The sequence below is a fragment of the Acipenser ruthenus genome, chromosome 4, assembly GCF_902713425.1.
Source record: "Acipenser ruthenus chromosome 4, fAciRut3.2 maternal haplotype, whole genome shotgun sequence".
Lineage (NCBI taxonomy): Eukaryota > Metazoa > Chordata > Actinopteri > Acipenseriformes > Acipenseridae > Acipenser > Acipenser ruthenus.
The window spans coordinates 86,810,750-86,823,128 of NC_081192.1; the positions used below are offsets into that span (position 1 = coordinate 86,810,750).

General features: G+C 38.6%; 1 protein-coding gene across 13 annotated transcripts in view; it reads right to left on the minus strand.

Moving 5' to 3' along the window:
- LOC117400419 (microtubule-associated protein 4-like) overlaps window positions 1-11,319 on the minus strand; it is a 132,162-nt gene extending 120,843 nt beyond the window's left edge. For 3 of the 13 annotated variants that reach the window (XM_059023005.1, XM_059023007.1, XM_059023000.1), the window contains exon 1: window positions 8,341-8,687. The gene's annotated coding sequence lies outside the window, so the exon portion shown is untranslated. Of the gene's footprint in view, window positions 1-8,340; window positions 8,692-11,188 lie in introns of those variants that run through there. The other 10 variants (XM_059023013.1, XM_059023014.1, XM_059023011.1 and 7 more) reach the window with 7 other exon arrangements.
- Between the last annotated feature and the right edge of the window lie 1,060 nt (window positions 11,320-12,379).

A 12,379-nucleotide genomic window follows, 5' to 3' on the forward strand; every position in this document is an offset into this window, starting at 1 on the left:
GAAATCAGAAGTAAAACAAAGCCAGCATGCATTGGAACTAGGGGTGCAATGATACAATGATTTAACAGTCCGATACTTATCTGGAGATCGCGACATGATACATATGATGGTCCTGATGGGCTACCTGCATGATGCATAATAAGATGAAATGATCATTTAATGATGGTCCTTTTTGCTAAAAGATACAAGTTGAATGAGATAGGGACCTTATGTAGTCATACCAACTTTGAAAACACACATATTCTTCATTCAAGAACCACTTGGTGAACTGCAATTCTCTATGTTGAGATCACAATACATATCAATCTCTATTGCAATACAATATATCATGTAAAGAAAGTATCAGGATTCATCAATACGCAATGAAGGGTCACAACCCTAACATGAACCAGTTAAACAGTAAGAACTGCAGTACAGGGAGCAAGCGAAACACAGCGAAATATAAAGAATAATCTCACTGTGGAGAAAAGCAGACTGGAAACCACCCAGAATTACAGCACTTCCCCAACTGAAATGATACAGGGGGCTGAGTGTGTGTTTACAGAATAACTGCTTCTGATCAAGAAAATCAGAGCCATGAGTGTAATGAAAGGTTAACCCTTTGCGGTCCTATGTCAGACCTGGTCCGATATTGCAATTTTCCCTTTCCGGTCCAATGTCGGACATTATCAAAAAGATGTAAAACACAGGTCTTTAGTCGTTTTTTCTCCGGAAAAAGTCGAAAAACCATTCAATAGCCAAGTGAGACCGATAGGAGCCGAGAGAAGCCGAAAAAAAAAGGGGGCGGATCTGAGCAATTCAAATAACCCCGGCACCACAGAGACAACATGGACATAAACAAACAAGATAGCTGCTTCTGCATCCAGCGCTCAAAGAATATCACAGACATTTGCAGAGCTTTTTGAGATGTTATAGTAATAAAATAATGACTTGGATCTCATTATTGAGGAGTTTGATGATAAAACAAGTGATCTGGAGATGATTTATCGGTATGCATGACTATGAAGAGGTAAGTGAAAAATACAGCGAATAAGGGGTGGGGTGGGGCTGGAGATGCAGTACTGAGTGTCCTGTTGATATGCAGCGCCTTTTAAACCTGTTTTAATGTGAAAAAAAATCATTTTTAAACAGCGTGTCTAACATAAACTGCGTATGTGAAAACAAATTGGACCCGACGCGCCTGAGATTCGTTGAATAAATGGACCGCAAGGGTTAATGACCATGACGTATACATTAACAACATGTTCAGAAGAGTATAGAATTATCAATCAAATGTTTGAATTGATCAAATTAATTATCAATCAAATCACAATTTGATAAGCGGCTCACCAGATATACTGTACCCAGAAATGTAAGTGTGGCATACAGAAAGATTAATGGACAGACAGACACCCTTACAGCACATAGTCCCTGAATCTGGGATTTAAAAAAATGATGCAACAGTAAATAATATTAATACCAAGTTTCATGACATCTGGTTAAGTGGATCTCCAGGTGTACAGTATACTGTATACAGAAGAACATACGACCAAGTAACTAGCTATTCTGGAATATGATTTCAAATGTGTGATTGACATTTTAAACATCCAATGAGCTAACCAAGAATAAGATAGTACGGACATTACAGTAGAGATCTAGAGACAAAAACAGCTAGTCTTTCTTTTAGGTGAATGGGCTTCACTGCTTGTAGTGCCGGGAATACGTACTTTTTTTACGAGTTTCCTAAATGTTGCAGGTTTTTTTTTTTTTTAAAGTAATATCAACTTATCAGTTTTAACAGCGTACACCACATTTTAGAGATTACAGCAAAGCGTATTTATCTTCATGGAAGATATGAATGTGGTCATTAAGGAGTAGGCTGTAAAAGATAGAGCCCACAGTTATTTGAAAACACTGATTTTGTTAGTAAATAAAGCGGGATATCAAGGACACAGCACAGCAGCAGCTCTTTTAAAAAGTATCCCTATTTTCTTCCAGTCCTAGTCCCAGCTCCTGCCTTTTCTATAACCTTGGGGCTGATCGACAAAACCTTTTACTCTAAGAGTAAATTACAATTACAAGTAGAAAAACACCTGTTAAAGTTACAAAACTAGAAATAAGCGCAGTAGGTATTTAATTTAAGGCGGGTAAAGTGAGGTCATTCATTTTGCATTGTAAGTTTGACTTGTAACCTTTTTTTTAATTAAAGAGTCATTTAAAAAGTGTTTTACTCAGAAGTGTAAATCACTCCCCTTAAATTTGGTTTGGAGGCTTGCTATCATACAGCCTGTTAATAAAAGCACTATGTAACTCAGCAGAAGTAATGCTGTAGTTGCAGAACAATCTTATTTACATTGGGAATAAACCTGGATTGAAATCTGACTGTATTGAACAGCGCCTCTCAGATCTGTACTAACCTGTTGCCTGACTCCTTGTAAGCCTATCAGAGAATGAAATAAACTGTGAATACACCCTGGGGAGATGGACCATCAAAGTGAACGCGTCTCTGTCATAAATCTTGGGAACGTGACCAAGCAGAATTCCAGCTGCTCCCCCCTCCCCACATTCCCAGCTGCAGTACCCCGCCTGCGGATACATACAAACAAGGAAGGGTGGGGGGGGGGGGTGTCACTGAATGTATTTAGCCTACAACAAAGACTAAATTAAGGGGTGCCTGATTCGAAGTCTTTAAAATCTTAATGAGTTAACCCTAACCAATGCAGAGATGGAAATAAGACCTACTGCAAAGCAGTTTGACCCATTCCAGGTTTTAATAAGAGCCTGATTAGCCATAGTGTATAAGTAACAAGCTCAGTTGTGTCATATTACTCATAGTAAAACCAGAAATGGATCAAACTGCTACTGTATGCAACTGGAGTCTTATTTCCATCCCTGCAATAAGAACGATCTTGATAAAGTTTTGAGATTGATCTATGAACCAGACAAGCTTAGATGGGCTGAACGGCCTCGACTGTACGAAATAATAATATTTACAGGGCTTGAATTTCAGTGCAGGATCACGGGAATCGCGCATTTTCCAAGTTGCTCCCGCATATCTGCAAATTTCAGTGTGGGAAAGTCCCACAGAGATATTTTAAGACACCAAGCTACTGTATTTTTCACCCAGTTTAGAATACCTGAAACGCTACAACAATCTCTAAGGAAGTGGGTGTCTGTGACGAAAGCACTATGAGCCACATTCTGAGTAGTTCTGGTTAAATAAATAAAAAAATTAGTGCTGGATATTTTAAGTGCCGCAAGACTACATTCTCTGGTATGTGATTCTCGGCAGCTATCTTTAAGCATTATAGTAACTCAGTACACTGCAGTATAAGTAAATAGTTTTGGAAAAAAAAAAATACAGTATTAAGTCTATCTAGGTGTTGTTTTGCAAGCAGTGACTTTCGCTTTAAAACACAGCCCCATTCATTTTGGGGTGCCAGCGCACCGAAGGTTACGCACATATTACTCAGGCACAGTAAAAGCCACCTACCTGGTGGCTTTTACCTGTTTAAATGTACAGACTCAGGGCTTTCCAAAGACGTATTCAGTGTGTGTATGCGGTACTCCTAGCCAGAACTACGACTGCCTAAAGTTAAGCCTCCCATCATGTGACAAAGTTCACAGCTTAAGTTTCGTTTTGAGCTAGGACTATATAAAGAACGATAGGAAAATGATGTCACAAGTGGGCGGAGTTAGTAAACAGTGGAGCCATTTCTGGAGCCCGTAGAGCACTTTAACAGTGCACTTGCAATGTTTTAAATTATTATTATTATTATTTATTTCTTAGCAGACGCCCTTATCCAGGGCGACTTACAATTGTTACAAGATGTCACATTATTTTTAGATACAGTTACCCATTTATAAATTTGGGTTTTTATTGGAGCAATCTAGGTAAAGTACCTTGCTCAAGGGTACAGCAGCAGTGTCCCCCACCTGAGATTGAACCCACGACCCTCCAGTCTAGAGTCCAGAGCCCTAACCACTACTCCACACTGCTGTAAATGTATTCAAGCTTGCCCTGGCAAAATGCTTCTTGGCATAATCAAGCATAAATAACACTCAATCACTTTATATTAACGATGTTTTATATTGTTATTAAAAAAATACCGGAATATCCTGGCGCTACAACACAGCATCACCGCAATGTATTCAGTACTGAGTGGGCTCCACAAATGGTGCCTGTAATTGAGTACCGAACTGCATCATGGGATTGACTGTCCTATCCTTCTTTATATAGTCCTAGGTTTTGAGTCTATTGCTTCGTCATTGTAGCAGCTACACTGAAAGGAGCGTTATCGTTTGAAAGCTTAAAAGCTCAGCTTCCCCCCCATGTTCATTTCATATTGAGGTTCAATGGTGCAGTGTTTTTTTTGGTTTTGAGCTAAATATATATATATATATATAGCAGTGACCAAACGTGATTATTTTGGTAAAAACGTTTTTTTTTTTTTACACATATATTCTCATCTCTGCCATATATAGTATGCCTGATCCTGTTGCAACTTACAAAAGGACATTTTGTGGCCTTTCATTTGATATGTTACATGCATGCAGCACAAACTATACAGCAATTAAACATACATAAAATTAAAACAGTGAAAAACAGGCGGAAATGGGGCTGAGTGTAAAGAGTTAAAAAAAGAAATGGAGCACTTGTTAAACAGAAAAGCACCCTTTTCTTCTGCTGCAGTAAAAACTTCACGTCAGGCAATGGCAAAAGCAATGGAGAGTGCTCTGTCTCACAGGGATGAACAGCTGGTCTCCTGAAAGCAGCTTATTTTAAAGCAACACCAGTGTGAACGATGATGCAGTAAAATATGTTTCGGTTTTTATGTGCAGAAGTTCCTTTTTTTCTTTTGCCATTCCCCCTAAAATGTTGGAAATAGAGGGGAAATCCCCCCAGCACACAAACATGAAATTCAAGCCATGACTTAAACACAGGCATATATTTTTTATTTATTACTCGCAAAAATATCTGAACTAAGAGAGAGTATCAGACCATTATTAAAAATTAAATAATGTTGGGTTTTAGAATTAAAAATTAGGGTAATGTTGCCGCAGGGCCATGAACAAGTTCAATTCCCACCAAAATCTTTTATTTTTAACTTAAACAGTAGTAAATACATCAAAAAGTGACACTTCAAAATCACACAAGCCTGATTTTACTTTAGTGAAACGTTGGTTACATTTTTTTTTCCATTAAAAACATGTAAACTTGTTTTTTGCTGATATTAATGTTCAGCTTTCATATCGAAACATGTGTACTTACTAATAATTTAAACTCACATTCGTTAATAAACATTTAGGTATTTTATGTCCCTGAATGACTAAAACATTTAGAAATCAAAGCCGATTGATAAAAAGGACGACTCAATATTTACCAGTGTAGCTCATGATGATATACTGAAATCTCTTATTCAGTATATCATCGACCCCATTGGTCTGGGGCAGGTACATTTCACATACTTGGCACATCAGTTTTTAAGTATTTATTTATTTATTTCGGTGCCTAAGGATGCCGGAAGTGGGAGTGCTGTCGGTGTGGCCGAACACCGACACAAAACATGAAAAACATTCTCTAGCATCCAGCACTACATTTAGAACAAAGCAGAGCAAGGAATATTTTAACTGTTAACATTCATATGTCAATATACCTATCAATAAACAAGCAATATTATTACATGTTGTACATGTTATTGTTTGGGTTTGTTCAGCACTTCCTTTAATAAGCTGCATGTTGGAATTATAGGTACAGTACAGCATTGTGCAGATGTGCCACTGGAACTGATTCTGCCATGTGGTGCTACTTGTGTTTGTACTTAATAAATGCTCAGTTAGTAAATATTCTATATTTTATAATGAACACTTGTCCAATTTTGTGGGTTTACTATTACAAAAACAGTAACTTGAAGATTGAACAGTACAAATGAGGATTACCAGAGCTTCTTAGCAAAAAAATGTTTTGTCTCACTCCACTCGGCATTTCTTCTTCACCTTTGCCCCTCCCACTATTAAACAGGCACCCATCAGTGGAAATCTGTACTGCCGTACACACATCAAAATCAGCACAAACGGCACAGAGACAAAGAGACAGACATGCTCCCTCACCCCACCAAGCTGGCTCAAATCATTCTCACACAAAGCAGCATGGAAAACACAGACCGCCACTGCTTTTGCCATGGATCGCTGCTCTGTGCTTTAGTATAGAGAGGACACCATCGCCATGCCGCTGATACAACAACTGGCACTACAACACTGGCAGATGAACCCTTTGAGGACCTGCGGCCTGTTGCATAAAACACTGGCAGATGAACCCTTTGAGGACCTGCGGCCTGTTGCATAAAACACTGGCAGATGAACTCTTTGAGGACCTGCGGCCTGTTGCATAAAACACTGGCAGATGAACTCTTTGAGGACCTGCGGCCTGTTGCATAAAACACTGGCAGATTAACCCTTTGAGGACCTGCGGCCTGTTGCATAAAACACGGGCAGATGAACCCTTTGAGGACCTGCGGCCTGTTGCATAAAACACTGGCAGATTAACCCTTTGAGGACCTGGGGCCTGTTGCATAAAACACGGGCAGATGAACCCTTTGAGGACCTGCGGCCTGTTGCATAAAACACTGGCAGATGAACCCTTTGAGGACCTGCGGCCTGTTGCATAAAACACTGGCAGATGAACCCTTTGAGGACCTGCGGCCTGTTGCATAAAACACTGTCACATGGTTTCACAGACCCCGATTTGAACTCATTTTGGACGATGTAATTTTACTTTTGGTAAGGTAGTGCAGGGTTGATGCTACTGTAATCGAGGTCTGTGAAACCAGCCATGTAATTATAACAAATAAAGATACTTTTCCCATGTCAAATTGAGTCTTATTTCTATCCCTGCTTTAGGTTTAATACACAAACCAGGACCAGAGAAAATTGTACTGTACTGTTAAGTTGCTTTCTGTAACACCCTTAAAATCAAGAATAATTTAAGGGAAAAAATAAGGGGACAAATAAACTGTGTCTTATGCAAGTGGCCTGAATCAGAAATACCTGTTTAAAAGTCCATCTTTAGCAGACAGGTGGGGGGAGGGGTTGAAGGTCAAACCCTCAACCATCCCAAAGATAATCAATGAAGGTTCCAGAGTGTTTGTTTTTTTTACTATAGGCTGGTAGTCATGGCTTGAAACTTGTAATTGTCTAATGAAAGCAAGAAGCCAAGCGGTTTACAAAGAAACAAACTGACATTGTTGACAGTACACTTGTTTATATGCCGCACATGTCATCTGAGCTGCAGACCCACCTCCCTGAAGTCAATCCTTCATAACCTGCTTGCCACTTGAGTCACTCCAAACATGTAAACCAAAGCAGCACATCACCAGGCTCTATGTTATTAGTTGTACAGGTCATAATTTGCAGCACCTACATGTGCTTAATGTTAGGTAACAAAACTATTTGAAAATCTGTATGGCACAGCAGGCCACTAGGAGTGAGACACTCATTTTAAGTACTGTACTTATTTTTTTGTCTAATTTTTTACCCCTTACAGAAAGGAAATGACAATACATTTTATGGTGAGTTCCCAAACCCCATATGTAGTTTTCCATATTACCACCACGGTGACACAGAAAAGTCCTGGTTTATCCAAGAAATAAAAACGGGCGGGATTAACACAGTATCCTGGCTTTACGACAAGAGCAAAGGGGGAAATTATACTGCGGGTTTATCACAGTGTCTACCAAAGTAACAGCACTAGTGAAAGGTATAAGTATTGCATCATTTAGACTCATACCATCTATAGAAAAAACAATACATACATACATACATACATACATACATACATACAGTTTTAATGGCCGTAGTATTTTCTGCTGTTTGCATTGAAGACACATGGCGTAAATTAGCGGTATGTAGCTAGAACTTTTGAAAGATGATACCATTTTAATGTGTGCTAAATTCCAAATTCTTTGCAAGTTCTTCTTTCTGTTCAATCCGCATATTAACAATAAGTCTGATCACCGCTCACCACAAAATAAACGACAGTGACGAATAGTACAACAACGAAAAAAACAATCAGTGCCTTCTTTAGTACCAACTGCAATAAACCCTTAATACGCACTTTCTCTTTCTCGTACTCTAATCCCACTGTTTCGCGGCATCTGAACGGTGGTAAAATAAGATACTGTGCGATTGAACCGTTCTTTACATGTACAAAACACAAGCGTATGGACAAACATCCACACAGTCATTAATATACCTTATTCACCTTTTCTTTATAACCCCGGGTGGAGGACTGCATGCAGTAATCTTTTAATCTTTTGACGTATCGATACTGTAATAAAATAAGAAATTTAATTAACGACTCACCCCTCTGCGAATGTTGTGCGTGTTTATTTACTGTTATTTTTTGTTTTGTTTTTTTCTGTTGTAACTTTTCCACCCTCCAAAGCTTTGCCACTGCGGGTTTTTTTTTTTTTTTGGACACTGTAACTGTGGACCAGACCACAAACCCCGCCTCTAGTCACACCCTGTTTTCATCACAGCCAATCGGTGCTGCAAATTCGTGACTGACAGGCTTCTAAACCCTATCACTTAATAAGAAACGTTACTTTACCAACTCGTTCCTCCAATTGCAATTCGGGGACCACGCCTACCAACGACTTTCCTTCTGTCACTGTCCGTCTGCGAACTGGATAGAACTCTCACTGTGATTGACGCCTCTTTAACCAATCCACAGGTTTAATTCCTTTTACGGGACGCCGCATGATTCCAATCAGCAAACTGCCAGGAGTAAAAAGACTTGTTTCGACATCCGATTACCGTATAATCTAACAAAAAGGCGTATATTATATTGTTAAGGGAGGTAAACAGGCGCAAATGCTTCTACATAAAACTAAAGCATTTAACAGCATTTTCTCAAAATACAGTATGTCCCTAAGGCTAGTCTATGCACTATATACTTGATTATACGGTACGAAGAAACTAAGAGGCATTACAGACCAATGATGAGCCGCTATTCCCAACTAAAGAAGCCAATCATGACATAAAGATGTCCAAAGAGCGAGGGCCTACACAGGTCATCTTTCTAATAATCACCTAAACCACAGAGTTTCATGTAGTTTCTTCCCACGCGTTATTAGACAAAAGGCAATATTCCAAGAAGATGTCCTTCTTTCACAAACAACTGCAATGAAACTCTTAACAACAACAAAAACGGGTGCAGTTACATCTAACAACAATGTTGTATTTAGTAGTGTAGTAACTGTAATTTGTCTTGCATGACGATCCGTATTTCCGGCGGGTTCCACCCCCTGCCTTTGTAATAAGTATACAGTACAGTACTTCTATCTGCAGAGGGTCTGATGAGAGCGGCTGCTGCTGTGTTGGTATAGGAGCACTGTACAAATCGTGTATGTGTGTTGGTTCTACTAAAGCGCGTAAAAGACAACCAATTGTTTCCTTCCCAAGTTACCACAAGCAGAGAGAGAGAGGTGGAGAAGGGGAACCAACCAATGCATCCTGCAAACAAAGCATGTTACAACAATGCAATAGCATTTAATACATTTACAGTAACCCTTATACGAGTTTAACAGGTACAATTTGTACATTAATTTAGCATTTTTCCCACGGTTTAGTTTACATGGTGGTTTACCGTGTTTTTACTGCTTTGCCTGTCTTGGCTTTACAACGCTTTCACTGTGCTTTGTTGCTAGGGTGACCAGATTTTCAAAGCTCAAAACCAAAAAATGCAAAATTAACATTAATTTTTTTCTGTTAAACTCGTATAAGGGTTACTGTAAATGTATTAAATGTTATTGCATTACTGTAACTTGCTTTGTTTGCAGGATACATTGGCAAAAGTCTTCTTTTTAGGGGTTGTTGGCGCATGCGATGTAAATGAAAATGATGAGCGCCCTCTACCGCTATATATGTACATTGAGTTTTCCCTTATATGTTCTCCCATTTCCCTATACTTTTTATACATTTGACTATACACTTATTTTTTCACCATTTGCTTTTTTCTCCCTTCTACATTCCATTGCATTTACTGTTGTTACTTCAATTTCTATTTCCTTTAACTTTCTGTTTAATATTGTAGCGATCTCGGTTAACGCAGGCAGGCGCATCACACAGAGCGACGCAATCCACACACGGGCAGAGGGCGGGCGCGAACCCGCGACCTCCCCAGCTCTAAAAAGCATAGCGCCGATACCGCTGTACAAAAGAGCCGACTCCATTGCAAGGAGCGTATATCGGACTTATGTGCTTAATGTTACGAAACAAAACAACAAAATTGAAAATCTGTATGGCACAGCAGGCCACTAGGAGTGAGACACTCATTTTAAGTACTGTACTTATTTTTTTGTCTAATTTTTTACCCCTTACAGAAAGGAAATGACAATGCATGTTATGGTGAGTTCCCAAACCCCATATGTAGTTTTCCATATTACCACCACGGTGACACAGAAAAGTCCTGGTTTATCCGAGAAATAAAAACGGGCGGGATTAACAGTATCCTGGCTTTACGACAAGAGCAAAGGGGAAAATTATACTGCGGGTTTATCAGTGTCTACCAAAGTAACAGCACTAGTGAAAGGTATAAGTATTGCATCATTTAGAATTATACCATATATAGAAAAAACAATAAATAAATAAATAAATACATACATACATACATACATACATACACACATACAGTTTTAATGGCCGTAGTATTTTCTGCTGTTTGCATTGAAGACACATGGCGTAAATTAGCGGTATGTATGTATAGCCAGAACTTTTGAAAGATGATACCATTTTAATGTGTGCTAAATTCCAAATTCTTTGCAAGTTCTTCTTTCTGTTCAATCCGCATATTAACAATAAGTCTGATCACCGCTCACCACAAAATAAACGACAGTGACGAATAGCATAACAACGAAAAAAACAATCAGTGCCTTCTTTAGTACCAACTGTAATAAAGCCTTAATACGCACTTTCTCTTTCTCGTACTCTAATCCCACTGTTTCGCGGCATCTGTACGGTGGTAAGATACTGTGCGATTGAACCGTTTACATGTACAAAAATACAAGCGTATGGACGATCAACACAGGCATTATACCTTATTCACCTTTTCTTTATAACCCCGGGTGAAGGACTGCATGCAGTACTAATCTTTTAATCTTTTGACGTATCGATACTGTAATAAAATGAAGAAATTAAATTAACGACTCACCCCTCTGTGAATATTGTGCGTGTTTATTCAGTATTATTTTTGGTTTTGTTTTTTCTGTTTCTGTTCTGGCTGGCGCATCACACTAAACCGCCCTAAACGATTTCCCATTCATTCTCTATGGTAGTTCAAATCCACTATGAATGTAATACTGCTGCCGCCGCTACATGGTTTTGGCGCTGTTGTGCAGGTGTGTGCCTAAATTTACGGCGATTGAGATATCAACAAGATAACTTGCTCGCGTAGCTCGGAGTGAAATAGATAAGAATCCGGTTATTGTTGTTTATTATTGTTGTTGTTGTACGAGTAAGTAAACGTAAAAAAGCAGCTATTCTAACTATATTTATATTGAGAATTTAAAAAATGATATATAAAATATATAAATATCCTTAATTTCTGTACACTGCAGTTTAACCTCCTAAAAACACTATCTATAAAACATATTCTTTATACAGTTAATATGTATTGGTCATTGATTTTATATTATTAAACATCATTCTGCTGTAAACATCACAACTTTCTCGCGTAGGTCGGAGTGACAGGTAAGAATGCGTTTATTGTTGTTATTGTTTATTATTGTAAGAGTGAGTAAATGTAAAAAATGAGCTATTCTAACTATATTATATAAAAATAATATAGTTTCTAAATGCCGTTAATGTGGATTGAATGTGGTTATATTATTATTAACAAATATTTGCTGGCTAGCTTTTCTATTTGTTTGATTTATAATAAGTTAATAACCAGTGTGAAGAGAGTTTCTTAATGTACAAGACAGGATCACAAAGCAAAGCACAACAGTTCAGGCTAAGCAAACAGCGCAATGATATCTCTTATACAAGAGACAGAATTACTTACACAACTTATATAGTAAACTACATCATGCTGTTTCTTTTTTTTCCTTTCAACTACCAACGAGTCCATCTCCACCACCCCTTCCTCAGGTGTCTACTGGAAGAAAAATCCACACAACACCTTTAAGACTGGTTGACCACGATTATTCAGCCATGGTGAACAGCTCCTGCATAGATCCAAACAATGTGCTTCATCCAACAACCAAGCAGCACATATCTAGGTATGTGAAACACCTGGCAAAGATGAAAAACACACAACAACTCATCCATCAACACCAGTCCTGAAAACCTCTAGGAGACTCAGCTGCTGTGGCATAAGTTAACTGAAGGCAGTGCCACTGTA